The sequence below is a fragment of the Anser brachyrhynchus genome, assembly GCF_964034855.1.
Source record: "Anser brachyrhynchus genome assembly, chromosome: 6".
Classification (NCBI taxonomy): domain Eukaryota; kingdom Metazoa; phylum Chordata; class Aves; order Anseriformes; family Anatidae; genus Anser; species Anser brachyrhynchus.
This window is the reverse complement of record NC_137700.1, coordinates 43,621,240-43,642,230: the sequence shown is the minus strand read 5'-3', so window position 1 is coordinate 43,642,230 and position 20,991 is coordinate 43,621,240. Positions and strand designations below refer to the sequence as shown.

Below are 20,991 nucleotides of genomic sequence, written 5' to 3'. Positions count from 1 at the left end.
TTCTGATAAAGCAAGAACAACGTCTTACACAGCCCCAAAATAAAAAGTGAAAAACTGAAAATTCAGATGGATGTGTTAACACTGCCGAGTGGCCAGAGCCTGGGATCGGAGCCGCGGGTGCCCCCACACAGCCCCCAAAGAAACTGGGTGGAGAAGGGAGAAAAGAAATGGCTAAATGAGCCCAATACTGATTATCAGGTTCCTAAGTGGCAATCTAATTTAGCTATATAAAATCATGAAAGGGAAAGAATTAATTGATACTAATGAGTTATACGAGATAGCATCATAATTAATTCCTAAATAGAAAGAGGACATAGGCTGGAGCGAGGGGGGGGGGAATAAGACTGGCCTATATATCCTGATAGATTACAAAGGGTATTTGAAATGAGAAACAAACTGCCAAAGTCAGGACGGGAAGAAGTTACAAAATCATTGTCAGCATGACCAGGAGCCCGTCCTCTCTCCTTGTGCCCGGCGCTGCTCTCTGAGTCCTGCCCGAGGCGGGCAGCGGGGTGCTCGGGCCCCCCGACGCCGTGTAACCACACAAATTTGATTTTATTTTTTTCTACCTCCCCCCATATAGCATTGCTGAGTAAATCAGAGCGTAATCCCACGGCAACTTTGCCATGCATTAAGTTACAGCTCTGATATCGCCGCAGCTACTTAGACGAGGAGTTCGTACGTGATACTTGGAGCAAAGCTGCCTTTTTCCGCTCCGGTTTGGACCTACTGACTCCTCTGGTGTGTAAATCACAGGTGACCACTCGTGTGCTGGAGGACAAAAAGCTTTGATGAATCACAGAAACAATAAATTATCTATGGAAAGGGCATTCTTTTTTTGGAAATCCCATAAAATTATCATCACATGTTGACTCCACTTTCATGAATATGAATCAGAGACCTCTGTGGCCTTCTTCTTGAAAACTGACATTAAAAGTTTTGTTCATTTTTTATTTTTTTTTTCCTTCGAAACTAGGTTTAGTTTTAAAACAAATTCCATCTGCAGAAATTAAATTTCAGTTACGTTACTGCACAGTGAAGCCCACAGTACGCAGATTTATCAGTGCTGGGAAAACCACGGATGACTGTTTGTGAATTAATGTCTGCGTTCGCAGAGGGAGGAAAGCCGTTAATAGCCAGGGCTCCCGGCTGATAAAATTTCGAAGGGCATTTTCAAAAAGGTAGCTTAACACAAACCGGCTTTCAGAGAGGCAGGACACACCGAGCATCTCCTTTTGGACATCGGAGGAGCATCGAGCATCTCCACGTGAGCCAGCACAGCTAACATCCCGCACAGCGCCGTGAGACCAGGCGCAGGCGAAGCCGCAGGAACTTCTGGTGGAGCTCAGCAGGAGCGGAGCTGGGCTGAATCAAGAAGGGCTGGGTGAGGTGCGGGGCTGCCGTAGGGCCAGTGCAGGGGGGAGCGGGGCCCAGCCTGGCCAGCCCGATGCTGCTCTGCAGGTGGCGGAGGGGCTGGATGCAGCTGGAAGCTCCCACGCCTCGACTTGCTGGCAGTGGGGATGAATTGCTCATTTTTTTTGCTCGAAGGAATTTCATACAGAAAATATTTGAAATACCCTTTTTTTTTTTGTATCTAGTGGAAGCCGCTTTCCCATTGGACACTCCATATCTGGTAAATGGCAAAGAAATATAAACCTGTGGGATTAAGGTAAATTTTTAATTTATTGTGAAAAAACATGGATTTTTGGCATATGCTGAGTAATTCATGTCAAGTCGAGCTGAATACCCGGTGTTAAAAATGTAAACGAATCAATCAGTGACCAAATCCATTTGATCCTGGCGTCAAGGCCATTCACAGAAATGAAAATTATTTAGTAAATCCGGCTCAATATGAAATAATTATTTCGAATCAAATGATTTTCCTTGGCCAACAGGTCAGCTGGGGAACACGCAACCTATTGAAAATGTATACTGCACCCTGACATGGTGCGAGGATGTATCGACAGCCAGGCCGAGGGGCGAGACGCCGGGCAACAACAGGATGGAGAAGTAGAGACGCTTTTTGGCAGAGGCCTTCAAACCCTTCCCGCCAGGGACACATGCGTCCCCTTCTGCCGCCTCCTCCTCCGGGACGTGCCGTCACTGCTGGGCTCACAAAGGGGCAAAGAAGGGGGCGAGGAGGATGCGAGGAGCGCTGCCGGGCAGTGGATCTCCCCACCGCTGGCATAACGCATGCCCTGCTCTCGCAGGAGTCATCGCTCCCAGGCCAGCTGCAACCTCATCGCTGTGGAACAAGGGAAAGCTGACATCTGTAAAATTTGCTGTTAAATAATCCAAACCGGGAGTGGGACGGAACCACGCAGAGAAATGGTGACGTTCGGGCATGTTGGGAGAAAATGAGCAATTTAGGCACAATGCACTGATGCCTGCTTGCCTGACGCATCCGTATTTTGCTTCTCTAAACATGTAACTTCATCCTTTAAATGCTGTGTGTACTGGAAGTTTTAAAAACAGTCTGCTAATCTTTTCTCGGTATAAATAAATAAAACATTAAACAAAAATAATCTTTGGATCTTCAGCTGTCTTTCTTTGGGTTTGCCTCCCAATTTAGTGCTGTCACAACTACTTCTTTCCCATCAAAATGTATTCATTGAGATGCACAATTCCTCAAGCTCCAACTGAGACAGAGCTTTAAAACTGCTTTTAATAATTGCACCTCAAATTTGTTGGACACCCCAAGGCAGTACCTTAAAAACAATCTGAGCACGAGCTGAAGAAAAATATTTGAGGTGAAGAAAAGCTTGCAGGTTTCACAAGCACGGTCAAAACAAGAGGCTCTCCTCTGAAGTCCTGCTCTCACGTGGGAAAGCCGGTTGGACGCGTGCACAGCGCTCTGCCGAATGAGCTGCTGATAAATCTAATCCTGAAGGATTGGAAATGAGGTAAAAGAAATTTTGATGAAAATTATGTACATGTACTTTGACAAGCTCATAAACACTGCAGCCATGATAAGTTTTCTTATTTTTTTTTAAGACCTGACACAAATGTATAAGCCCAAACTCTAATTTTTACAGCCCTGGGTTTGGAGATCTGTCATTGGGAGATATAATGGAAAGAATAATTGCTTGGTGGCTGCACAAACATGAGATGTGTTGTCAGGCTGCAGTTTGGAGGCTACATCTGGCTTCGGAAATGATTGATGCTGTCTCTGTGTGTGATTTGGGAAACAATTTTTTTTTTTTTTTTCCCCTAACACAACTGACATGCTGAACCTTAGCACAGCCGGAGCAATTAAATCATTATTAATGAAAACTTTTCATTTATTCCTTACACTTTCAAATGCATCTTTCGAGTGCGGCATTGCAACACGCAGCAATGGCAGCGAAAGTAGGCATGTGATTTCAATTTGAAATTAAAAGTCATGTCTGAATAACAGAACAGCATTCTCATTTCCTAATACTCTGCTTTTTACTACTTTGCATTCAACTGTGAAAAGTCTTTTAAAACTCTGAACAGCAGTAAAACTTGAATGAATTTTTGACCCATTATTGCATAGCGGGTGCGCTTTCCAAGTTCGAGAGACTGCCAAGTTCTCCCCACCTAATATTTCCACTTTAATTGTGCCACTTGAGAAATTTACGTGCCTCAAAATATGGCATGAATCTTACGCTTATTGCAGTATCATTAGCAGCAACATTTAAGCAACATCTGTGTGCTATAGAACTAATTGAAGTAGCAGAAGTGGCAGCTGTAAATCCACAGGAAGATGGCAGTTTGCACCCAGCACTGCTGAGTTAGCGGGTAACTGTCAGCCTGTTCCTGCAATCTGCTCTCGAGGACTACGGTACAGGCACACAATGTCCAAAAAAATACAGCGAGTAGGCTAATGATCCTATTAACCACTTTGCTGCACCAATTTGGCTGTTTTTCCAGTTTCCTTGTTGAATTTCATTATATATTTCACCGTTCCAGTAAAAAGTCCAGTACGAGATGTGTTTGCTTTTAAGCCACTTAGTTCAGGGAGCGAAGCTCCTTCTCGGTTGAATTAACGTGCAAATGATTTTTTTTTTTTTTAATTCCATATATTTCTCCATTTTTTCCATTGTTTAATTTTTCTTCATCGCACGCACCTCGGTGAAAAAGAACTTTTACCAACCGTTAATGCTGGTATTTAAAGCAATGACATTTTCCTCCCCGGGATGTAACATTTTCAATAATCAATACAGCTGCGAGGGGGGACGGCTGAAGTCTTTTTTAGGTGTGCGGGTTAAAGCACATCTTCATCCGAGCCGGGAAGGTTGCTGCGCCGCACGCGTGGCCTGCAGCTCATCAGGGCACCGCCGCTGATTTGACTAATTGGTGATTACGAAAGGAGGAAGGTGTTTAAAGTAGCATGTCCTGGTATTACTGCGTAATCCAGGCACACGGCATATCAGGACTCCAGAGTGTCTTCGAGCATTACCCGTGTTTCCATCTTCATTTGCTTCTTGGGGGGAAAAACAGAGGGTTTAGAAACCTTGAGATATAATGGAATATAATGTAATATAGGTAATGTAATGTAATTTACTGGAATATAATACAATATAAATAATAATATAATAAATATAATACATATAATACGATATAACGCAAGATAATACAATACAATACAATATAATATACGATCTATATGGTATGATATAATAACGTAATATCTTATAATATAATATACTGCAATAAAATGCAATAAAAAGTAGCGCTAAGCATTACGCCGTGGTGCGAGGGCCATGTTCCTCGGCGACCCCACGTCGCTGCGAGCAGCGCCCACGCGCCACCCGCGTGGCGGTGGCAGGGTGCGGAGCTCGGCGATCCCCCGTCCCCCTCCTTCCTTCCCCGGGCACTGGGGCAGGAGGAGCCCGGTGCGGTGCCGGGGCCGCGGCCGTGCTCGCCGAGGGCCCCGCTTCATTAGAAGCCCGGCACGTCCGCCCGGCTGCCATGTGACGCGCCGCGAGCCGCCGACATTTGTTGTCTTAATGCACAAGTACTCGGGGACCCAGCTGATAAGGGACAAACTGTTCTGAATCTGCTGAACTACACGCTTAGGGTGGCACGGACCCCGGCAATATTGAAAATCAATAGTCACGTGGTGGTTTGAAGGTTAGAGGTCTTCTGAATTAACTTTCTAGTACTAAATTACCAGCTCTTCTTCTTCTTTTTTTTTTTTTTTCCTATTTATTTATTTATTTCTTCATTTTGGAGGCGCTGGGAAGATGCATTTGCTTTAAAGATACTCAGCTAACGCATGCCTAAGAGAGAGAGGAGAGAAGAGCCAAACTTTTTAACACTTCGTGTGATAATTTAGACCTGAAAGTATTTCTCATGAGCAAATTTGGACAATCTGAAATATTTAGTCACTAGAAAGGAACTAATTGCATTGTCACAAATGATTCGAACACTGAGGGCAGTGTGGAGGCCAGTGGAGATGTACGCATTGCCTTTCACCCATGGCACGAAGCACTGCCAAGGGCGGCCCTGGCATGTGGCTCCTCTCAAGCACCTTCACAGCTGGGCTTTGGCTCCTCTGTTTGCAGGTATTGTGAAAAACAGAGCATATTTTAATTCATTCAATGTATTTCTTATTTAAGTCTGTTCCAACATGTCCCTTCCCCTCTGGGTACGTCGCCAGCTTGAATTTCAGCATCGAGTATTTGCAGGCTGGCTTAGCCTTCACTGGAAGGGTTAACAGGCACCCAGGTTGCCAGGTGAAAAGTTCAGAAATATCAGGTTGATTGATTCATTAAAAATGATAAAAGGTAATAGTGCTTCTGCTGGTGCCTTAGCAGCCCGGAGGAGCCAGCACCGTGGCTGTGGGTGCTCCGGGGGAAACACTGCAGGGGAAGGCCCGCGGGGCTGGATGCCGGCTGCCTGCAGGCTGTGGGTGCTGAAACTAGGAGCTGGGCCAGGCGGCTGGGCACAGCGGGGGCCTCCCGGGGCCCCTGCCTCACCGTGGGCACTATCGCCATGGGCAGGGGCGGCCTGGGCAGGGGCGACCCTGGGCGACCACCTTTAAGGAAGAGACCCGAAGTAGCAGCCACAGCACTGAAGCAGCAGGTCGAGCAGGAAAAAACACTTGCAGGAATTCTAGACGTTGCTAAACTCTTTCTTTCTGGGTCACAGACACCTCTCCAAAGCCTTATTTCTAGAGGTGCTCAGCTGTTTTAAGGTTTATTGACTGGGTGGAACTTAAACTTGGTTTTCTCTTATCACAGCGTAACCACGTACGCGGCACTGTCCCAGGCTCCCATCCGTGTTTATTTGCCTCGGTGCCAGAGCGGGACCCCCCGGGACCCCTGCCACAACCAGTGGGGTTTGCCACAGGCAGCGGGGTTTGCCACGTGTGGGCCAGCATCCCAGCCTACCCTGCTGGAAACACCATGGGGTGAAAGCCAGCACGTGCAAAATGAAATGCACCATCGGTTATACACGCACGTGAAGCCCGACGTCTACTTTTGAGGAGCGTTTGTGTGCATTAAAAATCCTCACCTGCACACATGCAGAAAGAAAATTCAAAATATACTGAAAAGATCTGTGAAAACCACTCAGGTCTAACTACTGAAGTAAACCAAGCACCTCCAACCCCCCCGAACTGTGCATTATATGATTTTGCCAGACAAACGCCAAGTCTCTTGCTTTAAAAATAAATTGTGAACTTAACCTTTTCAGCTCTGGCATTTCCAGGCTCTCTGTTAACAAGTGCCACGTTCATCCCGGACACTGCCACACGTAACTTCTGTTTGTCTCAACGTGCCTTCCTTCCACCCCCAGCACTGGGGCTGTTTCTGGATTTAAGCGGGAGGGCTGCAAACACACCACAAGCACGTGCTGAACACCCGAACCTAGGACACGTGGCATTTTGATAAGAAAAAGTCAAACTCACACGGCAATGAAGCCCAAGTTGTAGCTAATAAAATAAAACCTGCTGCTAAGCATCTGTTTGGACGCCATCTAAGGCAACACTTAAGCACATACAAAATTTCCCCTATTTAAAAGCTCTGCTCACTTCATATGGGATTCACGTACGCACAAATTCTCACATAAACGGGGTTGTATCAAGGTATAAAGCAGAAAAATCTTCCTCTGTTCATCTGAGATTTCTCCTGTCATAAACTTTTGATTAGGTGGTGTATATGTTATACTACAGATAAAAGTTTCTAGTGGAGTTTTTCCTCAGTTACTGTATGTATATAAACCCGCAGACTGCCGATGCGTTGCATGGGCACAGGAAGAGCAGGCACTGCTTTGGGTGTTTTTTTTTTTTTTTTTTTTTGGTGTAAAAAAGAGCTAGAACTTTAAAGCCATCATTTTAGTCTAGCTTAAACTAATATTTTCTGCTTTGTACATAGACAAAATAATCCTATAGGAAATACTGAGGATTTATTTTTTTCTAACCATTGTTCTTAACTAGTGCACAATTATCTTTATGTTTATTTCTATCAGCAATCTTATTAATTCCCATACTACTTCTGGACCATGCTTGCACTACAGAAATAATTTTAATTGAACATTTATTAAAACAAATGCTTTGTCAGGATATACCCACTCCATCTGGCCGCACTGGACAGGCATTATTTCCTGGATGTGTCTGCTTTATGCAACGTCTTCTCACACAGATCTCACTGACTACCAGAGATCATGATTAGATTGTTGTGGATTTTGTTCAACAGCATTTTCTGCCACAGCAGTCTTGTTGACATTAGCTTATACGCACACTCTCCGCAGGACTCTTCCTCTTCTGCTGCACAGAATACGTTTTATTCTGGAAGAACATCGTTAGCCCACAAATCTGACAAAAGGCAGAGATCTTCTATAAATAACCCTCACTGCAACGCTTGATGGGCTGCATCTTTTTCTTTCTCTTTTCTTCTCTTCTTTCTCTTTTTTTCTTTTTTTTTCTTTTTCTTTTTCTTTTTCTTTTTCTTTTTCTTTTTCTTTTTCTTTTTCTTTTTCTTTTTCTTTCTTTTTCTTTTTCTTTTTCTTTTTCTTTTTCTTTTTCTTTTTCTTTTTCTTTTTCTTTTTCTTTTTCTTTTTCTTTTTCTTTTTCTTTTTCTTTTTCTTTTTCTTTTTCTTTTTCTTTTCTTTTTCTTTTTCTTTTTCTTTTTCTTTTTCTTTTCTTTTTCTTTTTCTTTTTCTTTTTCTTTTTCTTTTTCTTTTTCTTTTTTTCTTTTTCTTTTTCTTTCTTTTTCTTTTTCTTTTTCTTTTCCTTTTTCTTTTCCTTTTCCTTTTCCTTTTCCTTTTCCTTTTCCTTTTCCTTTTCCTTTTTCTTTTTCTTGTTCTTGTTCTTTTTCTTTTTCTTTTTCTTTTTCTTTTTCTTTTTCTTTTTCTTTTTCTTTTTCTTTTTCTTTTTCTTTTTCTTTTTCTTTTTCTTTTTTCTTTTTTCTTTTTCATTTTTATTTTTCTTTTTTTTTTCCTTTTCTTATTTATATTCGTATGCTCACAATTTTGGAGATGAGAGTTTTGATAAGAAATAAAATGAGTCTTGTTCCAAGAATTAAATTTCAGCCCTTGAGAATAAAACAAGAGAAGCTTTCCCCTTTCTGCCTCCCCAAAACAGTCACCTGCTGGCAAGCAGCTTCCAAGTGCTACAAAGCCCTTTTTTAGCACACTTGTTCACTTAGCAGCCAAACATTATTTTTATTGTTGGCATCATGAAGAAACACCAAACAAATAAGAGTCACTCAGAATTCAAAAAAAAAAAAAAGGCAGCATTGTGCAGTTAATCCTCTATTCACGGTTATATCAAAGCACATTTTTGTTACTTTTGCCGTGATTCATCTTAATGAAAACCACTATTTTACAGCATATCTCCTTCAGCCCAAAACTGGTAGCCATGCTTCTCCCTCTGACGAGACCGTGGGAGATTTAAAGCCGTTAGTTCAGACAAAAGAGGAAGCGGTGTTCCCTGAAACTCCAGAAGTTAGTTTAATATTTTCTAAACTGGTTGGTTTTCATTTTTGCATCAAAAGCCTGTGCAGTCTCTATAATAGTAACTGTGAAGTCTCCTTCACACCTAACCTTTAAACTTCTTTTCTGAGATCTGGTCATTTTTCACCCTTTCTTTGACAGCTTTGCACACAAACTTCATTATCACTTTTTGAGCAAGGTTCCTTTTTCAGCATTTCTGCTTTGTGTAGAAGCACCTTGAGGCAACCAGGAGCTCCTGGCGGGGTCATGCAGTGTCCAGAAATGCTTGTGCAAGGTAGAAGTATCACCCCAGATTTTGTATTTCCAGCAGTGGAAATACACCTGTCTGCCTACCGAAGTAGGCCCACTTCAGGGAATTTAACAACTAGGTCATTTCATGTCTGAGTTTTCTCATGTTGTTTTCTGGTTTCAAGGTTGTTTATATTGATGTGACCCTTCTGTAAGTGTGAAGAAATATTTACTATTACAATGTTGTTTTGAATCATCTCATTATCTTTAATGTGGGTATCAAAGTCACATTTAATTGGCCATGACATCATGGAACTGCTTTGAAACAAATGTACAGAAATTATTTGGAGACTTCAGATAATGGTAAGGAATAAACAAATATATATATATATATATTTTTTTCTGGGACAAAGCTAATCCTCACCTCTGTTTAGCTGCAATTTCCACAGTCTTGCTTAGACCATTTTTCAATAGATGGACACATATTCAGAAATTAATATAAACAAACAGCAGTCTGTCCATGAGGTTGCATTTCCTTGCAGGTGGAAAGCCATAAAGTCAGATTTAAAAGGAATTTATTGAAAGATTCAACCAAGGCCAACTGATACCATAAAATAAGGTGCGGTGCAACTAGGTGACATTTCTGAAGACTGAAGAAGCTTTCATGGTCTTATAAACCTTTGGAGATTATTGGCTTGTTGTGGGTCCAAAAACAGGAATGAACCTCATCCAAGCCCAGGGATTCAACGAGGATCAGGATTAACTTCCAGAAACTTGGAAGAGAGATCAAAGTGCAAGCTTTGGGCAGGATGATATTCCAGGCTGACAGTATACCCTAATAACCAACCTCTGAGCATATTGGTTATACATCATTTCCAGTGAATTTGAGATGCAATGTTTCTACGAGAATTTAATTTGAAAATGGTAGAAGAACCTTAATTTAACAGAATGTCTTCACTGACGGATGGTACATGGTGTCGAAGCCACAAACAGTCTGTCTGTTTGGTTTTATTGACTTCTGTTGTCAGGCAAGGAAGACCATGACTCACAGACATCTAGCACAGACTGTATTTTTTCTTCTGAAATTGTGTCTGCAAAATATGGTTAGAGTTGTTCCCTGTCCAAGGAGGTAATGAATTCTCTATAAAGCTTGACATTAATTATTCTTCTGACTGTGATAGCAATAATGAGGCCTAGTTTTTCCTCAAAGAAATGTAGATAAACACAACTTTGTAATTGCGTTTTCCTTAATAACTGACTGATATATTTGCTGGTTATCAAGTTACAAAGATGAGTTTAAGGGAAGATGACTGTAAGCCAAGGTGAGATCCAGCTGGTGACGGTTATCCCGCTCGTGGATGTCCCAACCCACAGCCGGGGCTCAGGCCCATCTCCGGTTTTGGTTCACAAGGTGTGTACTGAGCTTCAGGTAGGATCCACGTCCTCATCCAGCTTCTCCACAGAGGGATGGGGTAGAATGAAGGGGCCCCACAGCCTGACCCCACCGTGTCCTGATCTCTCCCAGCCTGACTGTTGGGTGGGCCCTGCGGCCTTCTCCTGGAAGGTGCCACCGAGGCGTCCAAGGACCTACCTCAAGTTTTGCTGTCCTGCTCGGCGGTGGCAGGACATCGGTGGAGGTTTGTCCAGGAGCCTCTAAGGCACGGGCAGGTGGCCCACCTTCAAATGCTTTGTCTCCAGCATTTGGCACTGGAGCTATCTGTTGCAGAGAGCATCAGGTTTTATGGCTTACCATGTAAAACAGAAATAAAAATCCGGCAAAAATTATACGTGATTTCAGGCTGTGTATGCCAAACAGCACGAATCACAAAATCTGCTGGCCTATTTTATGAACAGAAAAGGTCTCCTGCTTTAAAGGTTGGAGAGAAATTTAAAAGGTAACTTGCAATGAAAGGCAAGCTGTGAAAAAAATGAATCCAAGAGGCATCCCTGAGGAGAGGAGGGAGCAGAGAAATGTGACCATCAGGTACTCACATGTCAAGAACAGATGATCTGCACATTGTAATTAAAGAGAGAGATGTACAAAAATCTCAGGCACCGACGAGATGCCAGGAAAACTTCAGTGGAGCGGTGGCTCTTCGCTCAGACAATGGGAGACGAGGAGAAGAGGAGTCAGAAGGAGCTGGTTCACAAGCAGGGACAGCTCTCCTGAGCTGACAAAACTTCCCGGGGTCTGTGCTCGCCCTGTGATTAATCACACACACACACACACACACACAAAGCCCCGGCTGCGACCAGGAGCCATCCTCCTAATGCATGTCACAAACTTCATAATTCCACTTGGAACGAGACAACAGCAAGTTAAATTTCTGGATCACTGTCACCATGTCACTTACAGAAGAAGTTGCACCGGGGAACAGTTGGCTATTGGAGTAATTTGGATGGAAATGTCAGTTTTCACAACCTGTGATTTGAGGTAAGTGCCCTGCTATTATCCAGCAGCTCTGTCAGGCTGAGCGCACGCCACGACCTCTGCTCAGCCCCGCAGAGCACCGGCAGCACCTCGCCTGGCCTGGCTGGATGCTACCCTCCATAAAACCGCATCCTGTCCAAAGGTGCGTGCTGCAAGCACATGCAGAAATAGCGATCCAAAGCCTCAGTAAATCGACCAGTCGAGATTCGCATTGACCTCTTGGCAGGTTTCTTCCGAGTAAGGAATGCAGGATATGGTCAATATATCCAACTCTTAAATGCCTGCAGAAGTTGCTACATAGGGTCATATATGTTATACATCTCTGCCAGATTCAGTCAACCCTACGCGATGTATATAGGAAAAAATTTTGTTGCGCAAAAGCACCACAGTTTTGTCTAGTGCCTGCCCCTCAGTAACACCTTTATATGCACTTTTCTTCAGAGATTTTGGCATTTGAAAGATTGCATCCAGTGCACAACCTGTGCACTGCTTTACCTAGGCTGGTTCAGAAGGAAGTAGCATTAAATTAGAGCAGCCATCAAGCCGGGGAGCTCCCAGACGCTCGACTTCAATCAGTTAAACACCAATTCACACTGTGATGACTTAGAAGCAGCCAAACATAACGTTCCCCGGATTTAACTAAATCACACCCATCGCAAAGCCAGTAAACCTGCCCGCACGGTGCTGACCTAAAATTGACGGAGAACAAAGGCAAGTCAGACCAGCCGTGAGTTACCCAGCTCACGGAGGGGTGGAAGGAAGGGGTCAGCAGGGGAGCGGAGTGCTCCCAGCACCAGCACCGCTCCTCGGGGCCTTGTCCTCGGCGCTGACCGGCCCACGTGGGAATGGATGCAGGAGAGGCAGCAGCACACGGCCGGTCCTTCGTTCGAAAAGAGGAGAAATGACTGGCCTAAGGGAGCCTCTCTTGCCACGGGGGAGTTCACGGAGCAGTGGGAGTTCACTGGGAAGCAGCAGTGGGGTGAACGCCTCTGTAGTTCTTCCTCTGCCAGCAAACAGGTAGCCCTTTTTTTTTTATTTTTTATTTTTTTATCTTGTTGTTCAAAAGAAGAGCTGCAACAGTAGGATATTTGGCCTTCTTGCTGTTCTCTATATGCTGGGGATGGCAAAGAAGCCATTACGCTGTTTATACCTTGCCGGTGGTGCCACTGACTTAGGGGTATCTCTAGGCAAAGTGAAGCACAATTACTATTACTATTTTTAGTTTGAAAGGAGTGGCTTACTGAGTCAGTAAATATAGCATTTTTTATTTTATTTTTTTTATTTTTACGTCAAACATAACTACAGTGGGAGAAAAATGCTCCTCCAAAATGTGAAGTGAAAGAAATGGAAAACAAGCCAAATTTAGATTTTGCCTGCAGGATAATTGACAAACCGAGAAGCTTTCCTGGCTTCAAAACAGCTGCTTAGATCACAGGTGGCTGTATTCTTAAAGGGTAAAAAGCAAAGCTATCTCTTTTTATGGTATCCTTTTCAGGCATTCTCCTCTGTCGCAGCCACCAGGCTTTTATGTGTGCCCAGGCAGAAGAGGCTGGATCCTGTTGCAACACTCTGTTGGACTATAAACCAATGATATTTGCTTTACCTGTGCACTATCTTCCATGGAACAAAACAACATTTACATCTGGGATCAATTTGCTTGAAATTAAAGTGCAGCTGCTATATCTCTTCTGCATCAGAAGTATAGTGTTAAGGCTATAACATACAGACAGTTACACATTACTTTGCATTGTAATATTTAGATTTGTGTCATTTTCTATCTGAAGTAAAAAGCGTCTTTAAATAAATGAGTGATCTTACACTACATATTTTATGGGCTGTGTACTCAGCAAGATACATCTACATTTGCAACGTGCATATACTCGTCTCCAATTTAAAACTACGTATTTAGACCTTGAATTTTAATGCTTAAACTAAAACGTAGCGTAGGGATAATGTGGACTGTGCGCTCGGAAAAGTTCCGCTGCGTTTGTGCAGGAGGGCTGGAGGAGTTTTGTGGTGCTCCCCGGCAAGCGTGAGCGCCTCCAGCCCCCGCTGCCGATCCTGCCGCCCCCCGCTGAGCACGCAGCGGCTCCCTCTCGGCAGCACCCTCTTTAAAGCCGTGATGCGCAAGCTTTCTGACATGGAGGGTCACGCTGGCAGCTCACCAGGAGCCAGAGGGCTGCGTGCAATTACCAGCTGCATTTACATACGCATACATATGATTCTTACAAAGAGATAAATGCACGAGGCTTTCGTTATTTGCATATAAGCCGCTGCAAACGCACCCAAAGCTTTCCAAAACACACAAGTAGACAAAATCGGCTCTGAGGGCTGTAGCTGAAGGCGCATCATCAACAGAAGGGTTTCTGTTTCTCAGCGGTCAAGCTTTAACATCTTGTCCACCCCCGACATCTGTATGGGTTTAAAGAAATTGCTTTTGAGACACAAACACAGCTCAGGCGCAATTAACGGGCTGAGGTGTAGGCGTCTTCCATGCACGACGTGGCTGACCGGCGTTCCGCTCGTTGTCACCAGAAGCTGACACCAGGACGTAAGCCCCGACCTCCAGTGCTGTCCTGCTGTGCTGGCTTCGTCCTTCAGAGACCGGTGAGGGACTTGTGCAGGGCCCATGAGGATGCTCTCCACCAGGACAGGGCCTACTGGCGAGTCACCCATCCACACACAGACTACGGACCACATTTCCAGGCATTAAACACGAAAAGGCAGCTCACGACGCGCAGATCCAGCGCACCATCTTTTGTTTTCCAGGCACAATTTGGCTCTGAAGTTTTCAGGCAGTTTTACCCATCACTGGTGCCACTTCAGCATCGTGTAAGGCTCTGTGTTTTAGTTCCTCCCCAGCTCGAGTCTGTTTGGCAACAGTCAAATGTTGCAATTGTCCGAAGTACTAAGGAAACGTGACGCATTTCAACTGAAGTGCTCAACAGGCTCCCTACTGAAGTCCAGTATACGTGCAATTATTTGAAAAAGTTTTGATGTTTTCCAAGTTTTGGAGGCTCTTTCCCAGGGTGCTGCAGTACCCCCAGGTCTTAAGCAAATGGCAAGAGTCATTTATAATGAGATTTTTAAAGGCCAAAAATAAACAAATTTCCAGCTGAACCAAATGTTATCATCTTCTTTCATTTTCCAAAACAAATGAGATAAGCTACGTAGCATGGAAAAGAGGACTGGAATCTAAATTTTCACAGAGTTTTTCCCTATAGTTCCCAAACAGAAATTTTTCCAATTTTCCATAGAAAACTCGTTCTACAGTTTTAAAAGTGCACCTAACTCCACAATTCTCATATCGTTTTACTGACATTGGCAGGAAACAATTTAAGAGAAAGCCCAAGAAAACAACTGTCCCGGATACCAGCTGCAGTGTACAGAGCAGGGCAATTTAATAAAATCAAGACCAATGGTTATGAAGGTCACTCTAAATACAGAGTATTCTACCTAAAAGTATATCACAGAGGTTGGAACAAGAAATGGAAGTGCAACATGTTCAAACTATCTTTTCCTCTCAGCAGCTGCAGTACGTTTTGTTTTGGTAAAGATGAACCAAACCTTTTTAACCTTTTTTTTTTTTTTTTTTGAGTCATACATACACCGCAGCCTGCATTACACTGCTCGAACCAGATTCACAGGAGCCCCATCAGAGAGAATACTGCAGGACCTCAACGGACCTCAACATTTTCAGCTCTGACTTTGGCAAAAAGGCAGCTTGTCCAGAGCAAGCCTGCAGTGGTCGACATAAGGATGTAAGCCTGTGAAATAGAGGATGCTGCTAATCTAAAGGAATCAGATGATGTACCTGGTCTTTATCCTCTGCCCGGAGAAAAGAGACAAGCAATTAGTCCATCACAGCTTCTTTGCCATACCAGGACTGGAAAACAGATTGAAGGGGTCAAAAAATTCAGAAGGCTCCACATGATCCGACATTTGCCTTGTCACAATTTTCTTGACAACCAGAAGGTTGGAGACAGTTTGCTGGTCATCAGGAACGGCGGTGCGGGAAGACTGATTACTGAGCTGGAGACAAGCAACCGCTCAATTAACGGCCTGCTCCCTCTCAAACAGTGCCTTCTGCAGGAACTCAGGGTATTTTTAGTCTGCTCTTTTTAGAGGACAAACGTGGTGTAAGACAGTTGCTGGAGCACACAAATGTTTCTTCAGTTTGCAGCCTCCCAGTGTTGCTGCTGTGGCTACAGAGGTGATCTCCAAACCAAGCAACATTCAGAGGTTCAAACTTCAATTGAGTGCCCTTCTTTTTGCACTTTCCTGCATTTGCACCGTCATTTCTGCTGCAAAATACATTGACGGCAGTTGAAGCGACTTTCATGAGCAGTATATCAGTTAAATTTCAATTTTTGCCTTTACTTCCCAGTTCAATTTTGTCCATACTGAACGTAGCTCAGCAGAACTCATTCCTTGTACGGGTGGTTTTCCTGGGGCTCGGGAGCAGGCACTCCCGTTTCATTACTCACACGGTGCCATTAGTGCAAGGTTTGCACCCGCGCTGGCTGCTATGCAGATATCGCCACAGTACAAACATGCACTGGTCCCTTTGCCCTCAGCTGTTCTGTGTCTCTGCCAGGTATTTTTGGTGTCTGATGGCTGCTGGAAGGACAGATTGTGCTTTTGTGCATTGTGCCTTCTCAAGTGCTTGTGCCTCCGCCTTGCGAACGGTGGTGAACGACGGTGCTGAGAAGGATGACGCTGTTTGGGTAAAGATAAAACCACAAAACCCAGCCCCAAAACCACTCCTACTAGTGGAAATCAGGCGTGGGTCTGAGTTTCAACCAGGCTCTATGCTCACGCCTCTCTTTTCCATTTCACAAAGAGCAAGCAGGGGTCCTGACACACGCAGTGCTCTCCCTCCTCACTAATTTCTATGCAATAAGCCTGCTTCAGAAAGCCTTGCAAGGAGACATAACCGCTACAGCAGCACGGGCCCGAGGGACCGTGTTAAGGACAGCTTCCTGCAGCTTCCAGATCAAACGGAGGGGATTTGCTTTCTCTTTCTCCAACATGGCCGGGGCTGTGCTGCAGCCAAAACTCGGTGCTGGGGCCCAGTGAGCGGAGCAGAGTGCGGCCCGGCCAGCCCTGCCGACATGCATCCCTGCCGACATCCCTGCTCCCGCATGGGGAGCACAGAGGTTGCTCCCGCAATGCTTCTACTCCACCTATCAGTGACGGTGCAGTACAACGGGGCATGCTACCATAGCCAGATTATTCTTGGAAAACTCTCGATCTCTTGGCAGATCTACCAACAGAAGCTCCCAGACGTGCATGTGAGTGAAGTGCTACCCCGAGCCCCTTACAAGGAGGTTATCCGTAACTACAAAGTGGTCTTTTGGTTACAGTTTGCTTGCGAGCACTTTGTTCAGAAAGGAGAAGGGCACGTTTTCATTGAGCATTATAAAGAAAGCATTTAATTGTACCGCAGCCGTATTGTCATTTAAGCACTGAAGGACTGCTGCTTGCCCATTGCTCCGAAAATTAAATCTGCATTCAAACATCATCATAGAATCACAGAATGGCTTGCGTTGGAAGGGACCTTAAAGATCATCCAACTCCAACCCCCCTGCCACAGGCAGGCATGCCGCCCCCTAGATCAGGTTGGCCAAGGTCCCATCCAGCCTGGCCTCGACACCTCCAGGGATGGGGCATCCACAGCCTCTCTGGGCACGGTGATGCTGTTTTAAAAAAACATGTAGCATGTACTTGCTCAACAAAAGCAGGCACGAGGATCATATTTGAGACTTAAATTTTAAAAACCCTGGGCCATAATCTATGTCAAACTTCCTACAAAAGACAAGCCATGATAGCAAATACAATAAATAAAATCAGTGATTTTTCAAGCCAACACTTTGTGCACAAATGGAAACACGATGGGGTTTCACTCTGCTTGCTTGACTTTAAAGCTTTAAAGACTCAAATCAAGCCTGACTCTGCACAAGAAAATCCCTGTGATGGCCGCCGCCCATGTCCTGGCCTGCTGTGGCTACTGCCCCAGTGTGTGCTGCCAGCCGGCCGGCTGCGCCGAGCCGTGTGATGAGCACAGAGACAAACTGAAGGGCGGCTGAAATGTCCACCTTTCAACCAAGCCATCTTCCATGTGGAACTACACCACCTCAGCAGCCACCTCGTGCTCTCCACATGGGTGAGGCTGAGGGTTATTTCCACCGAACGCAGGCCCCAGCAGACACCAGGCCCCAGCTGGAGCATGGCCGCGGCTGGGGCCTGGTCCTGCGGGGTTGGCAGAGCTTGGACGTGACCGAACATGGTGCTCCTCGGCAGCACCGTGCTCCTCAGCTTTGCAGGCACGTGGCCTGAGAGCCGCTGGCAGCCGCGGCTACACCGGTGGCACGGGCCATCGCGCAGGGCAGCCTGCGGTGCTGGGGCTGGCCCGCGCGCTCCAGCACCAAATGAAAAGCGCTGTTTAAAAGAACCATGTACAGCACTTAAAGGGGTTTTAAAAATTGATAACTCGACGTACTGTATGGGATCGATCTTAATTACTGCTCATGTGGAAATTTTTTTTTTTTTCTTCTGGCTTTTTTCAATGGAAAAAAAAAAAAGCAAGCGACCATTAACGAGAAACTTTAAAGGCTCGTTAACAATATCCTTTCATCAATCACAGGGGCTGCCAGCGTGCCGCGCTCACGTCAATTTTCACCTCGTGGCCCCGCTACCAGGCCCAGGCTCCCCGGCTGGCCCCGCGCGGACAGGCCCGGCCGCGGCGCGAGGCTGATGGAGCCCAGACCGCCCCGCTGTCGCCCGCCGGTGCCGCCGGGTCCAGCCCCAGCCCTGCTCCGCTGCCACCCGCCCGTTACTTCACACGGGCCGCGGGCTGGTCTGGATCAGCCCCGGGAGGGCTGATAAGGGGCGAAGGGATGGAGCCTCGGCGGCGAAGAAATGGTGCCGGGGCCGAGGCCGCCCCTGCTCGCTGCCCCCCACCCCAGAACAACCGAAACGTGGGGAAAAAGAAATCAGATTTCTTCTTTGGCAAGAAGAGGGCACCACAAAAATAGCAATATTAAGAGCAAATCGTCTGGAAGTCCAGCCCATAAAACAGGGAGAGATTACAGGTTTTGCTAGGAAAAAAAAAAGAAAAAAAAAACTGCGAAAAATGCTACCTTTTCAAGGCACGAATTAAGTATTATTTATTTGTTACTCGTATCCTGTGCATGTTATTTGAAACAAAAATAGTACGTGGATCTTTGACAAGCTGTGTTTGCACATCAGTGTAACTGAAATATCCTGTCTGCCGTAATGGCAAGTGAGTGTACCGCCCGTAATATTTTCCATTGTTTTTAAATCCAGCCATGGTAGCACCGACCGGAGGCGCACGGCAACCCAGCAAGGGTAGGGAGTTTTAAAGAGAAGCCTTCGACTGGCATTTCTGTTCAATTTCTGCAGGAATATAAAAGGAATTACAATTAAATCTGTAAATGCAATTCTTTGAGGATTTTTTACATTCCTATAAGATTCTTACTGAGCAATTACTCTTGAAATAGTACATAAATCTTACAGGGCTCCCATTGGATTACTGCGCTTTAAGTTTTTAAGCAATCTTTCTGTGGGTTTATTTTTTATCGCATTTTCTTTAAAGGAAAGCAGGTCTTCAGCACCACCTATCACAGCAAATAAACATTTTAATGCAACGTGCATCTTTGACCAGGGTGCAATACATACCATAAATATTATGATTTTTAGATTTGGTAAAACACGGGAAAAAATGATTAAATGTAATAATCTATCTCTGGAAGAAATAATGATCTATGATGTTTACAGAAACAGTAGATTAAAATTACTGCCCCTTGTCTACAACTTAATGCATTTGGAAAGTGATAACGCTGTCCTACCAACCACATCACTGTTCATCACTCAACCGATATGCTGTACAGCAAATATCAAGTACCACTTTAGAGGAGTGTGGTGCTTGAGAACTGTTTAGAAAAATTAAATGGCAACTTTATGGGGCAAATAATTCTGGCCTTCATCCGATGACTAATTCCTCTAATTCTAAATGAGCTTGTTGCATGAGCAGAGAGAAGAAGATTTGGGCAAATATCTAAAAATGGCCTTATATCTACAATGAACTGGTTTTCTGTTTAAGATGCTTACAGTATGAGCTCATTACGTTGCAAACTCTGCTTGCAAGAAAGTGATCTGTAACAATCCCTGAGCCTGGGGCCCTTTACCATTTGGTATTGATACATAGGATGCGATCTGCATTTTTCATTCCAGCATAAAACAGTACAACCAGTGTCGCTGCAATGCTGCTGTAAATCTGACCCAGGAAATACAACATATTCCTTTTAAATATTTCCATTGGCCTTAGACTGGCTGTAGAGCATGTTTTGTATGGAAAAAAAAGGGAGGGGGGAGAATGACCCACCGCAAAATTCAGTTTCTTCCATGGTCAAGGGCATCTATTTCATTATAAATGTAGTTCCGCCAAAACAAATATTATTTTTGAATCTTTCATTATCTTAGTCTCTGGAAATGGGCTAAAACAGCATGTGTTGGTATTAGATGCTGCAGAGCCAGCTGTCGTGCCTGGCTGCACAGTGTCTCAATGTCAGCAGTTCAAAGCACTGCAAGGCTGAATGGGAGGAAACTTGATAGGTCAGAGGAACCCAATTCCAGGCAAAAAGAACATAGCTGTCTTGTTCCGAGTGTTTTTTTTTTTTTTCCCTATGTGCATGCGTATATAGAGGTATGTATTCGGATGCCTGTGTTTTAATATCTTTTCCCCACTTTGGTGTTTTCATAAACTGCCATGACCTCCACCCAGAGCAGGCTGCAGGCGACTTGGGGCCGGCACCAGCACCGCTGTGAGGGGGCCGAGAAAACCCCCAAATCAGTCCCTGTGGGCTCTGTGTCTTTCTTTTTGGCTGGGGACAGCCCCCTGTCGATGCTCCCAAACAAAGGCGACACTGCTGGTGACAGTGCCACCGCCACCACATACAAGTGCCCCCATGTCACCGGGTGGCGAACACTCACAGCACCACACGGCCTCGTGGATGGACTGAGAGCAGCCAGCTCTGAGCATGACTTCCCGCGGGAGTTGGGTGCCCGCCTGGCCACGGACTTACCCCCTGGAAACCAGCGCTGAGGTTCACTGTGTGGGCGAAAATACAGATAGGCACATGAAAGAGCAAATGTAAATGCGACACAAAAAATAGCAAGGGATGTAAATGTGAAAAAGGTTAAAGTTTGCTTGATACTGCGTTCTTTTGTTGGTATCATATGTTACAAAAGAAAGTAAAATACACCCAAACTGTACATATTATAAGGCTATATTTTTATCTCAGGGTTCTGGTGACACGTACAAACCACTTGAGCTTTGCTTTCGTGGTTTATATTGCCACCAGAAACCCTTGATAAAAATACAGCTT

The 20,991-nt window shown here is 44.8% G+C and overlaps 1 protein-coding gene across 1 annotated transcript in view; it reads right to left on the bottom strand.

The window, feature by feature from the left end:
* Positions 1–7,842: 7,842 nt before the first annotated feature.
* The window catches only part of MGMT (O-6-methylguanine-DNA methyltransferase), a 183,242-nt gene continuing 170,093 nt past the window's right edge, over positions 7,843–20,991 (bottom strand). The window contains exon 7 of the transcript XR_013952459.1: positions 7,843–20,714. The gene's annotated coding sequence lies outside the window, so the exon portion shown is untranslated. The remainder of the gene's footprint in view (positions 20,715–20,991) is intronic.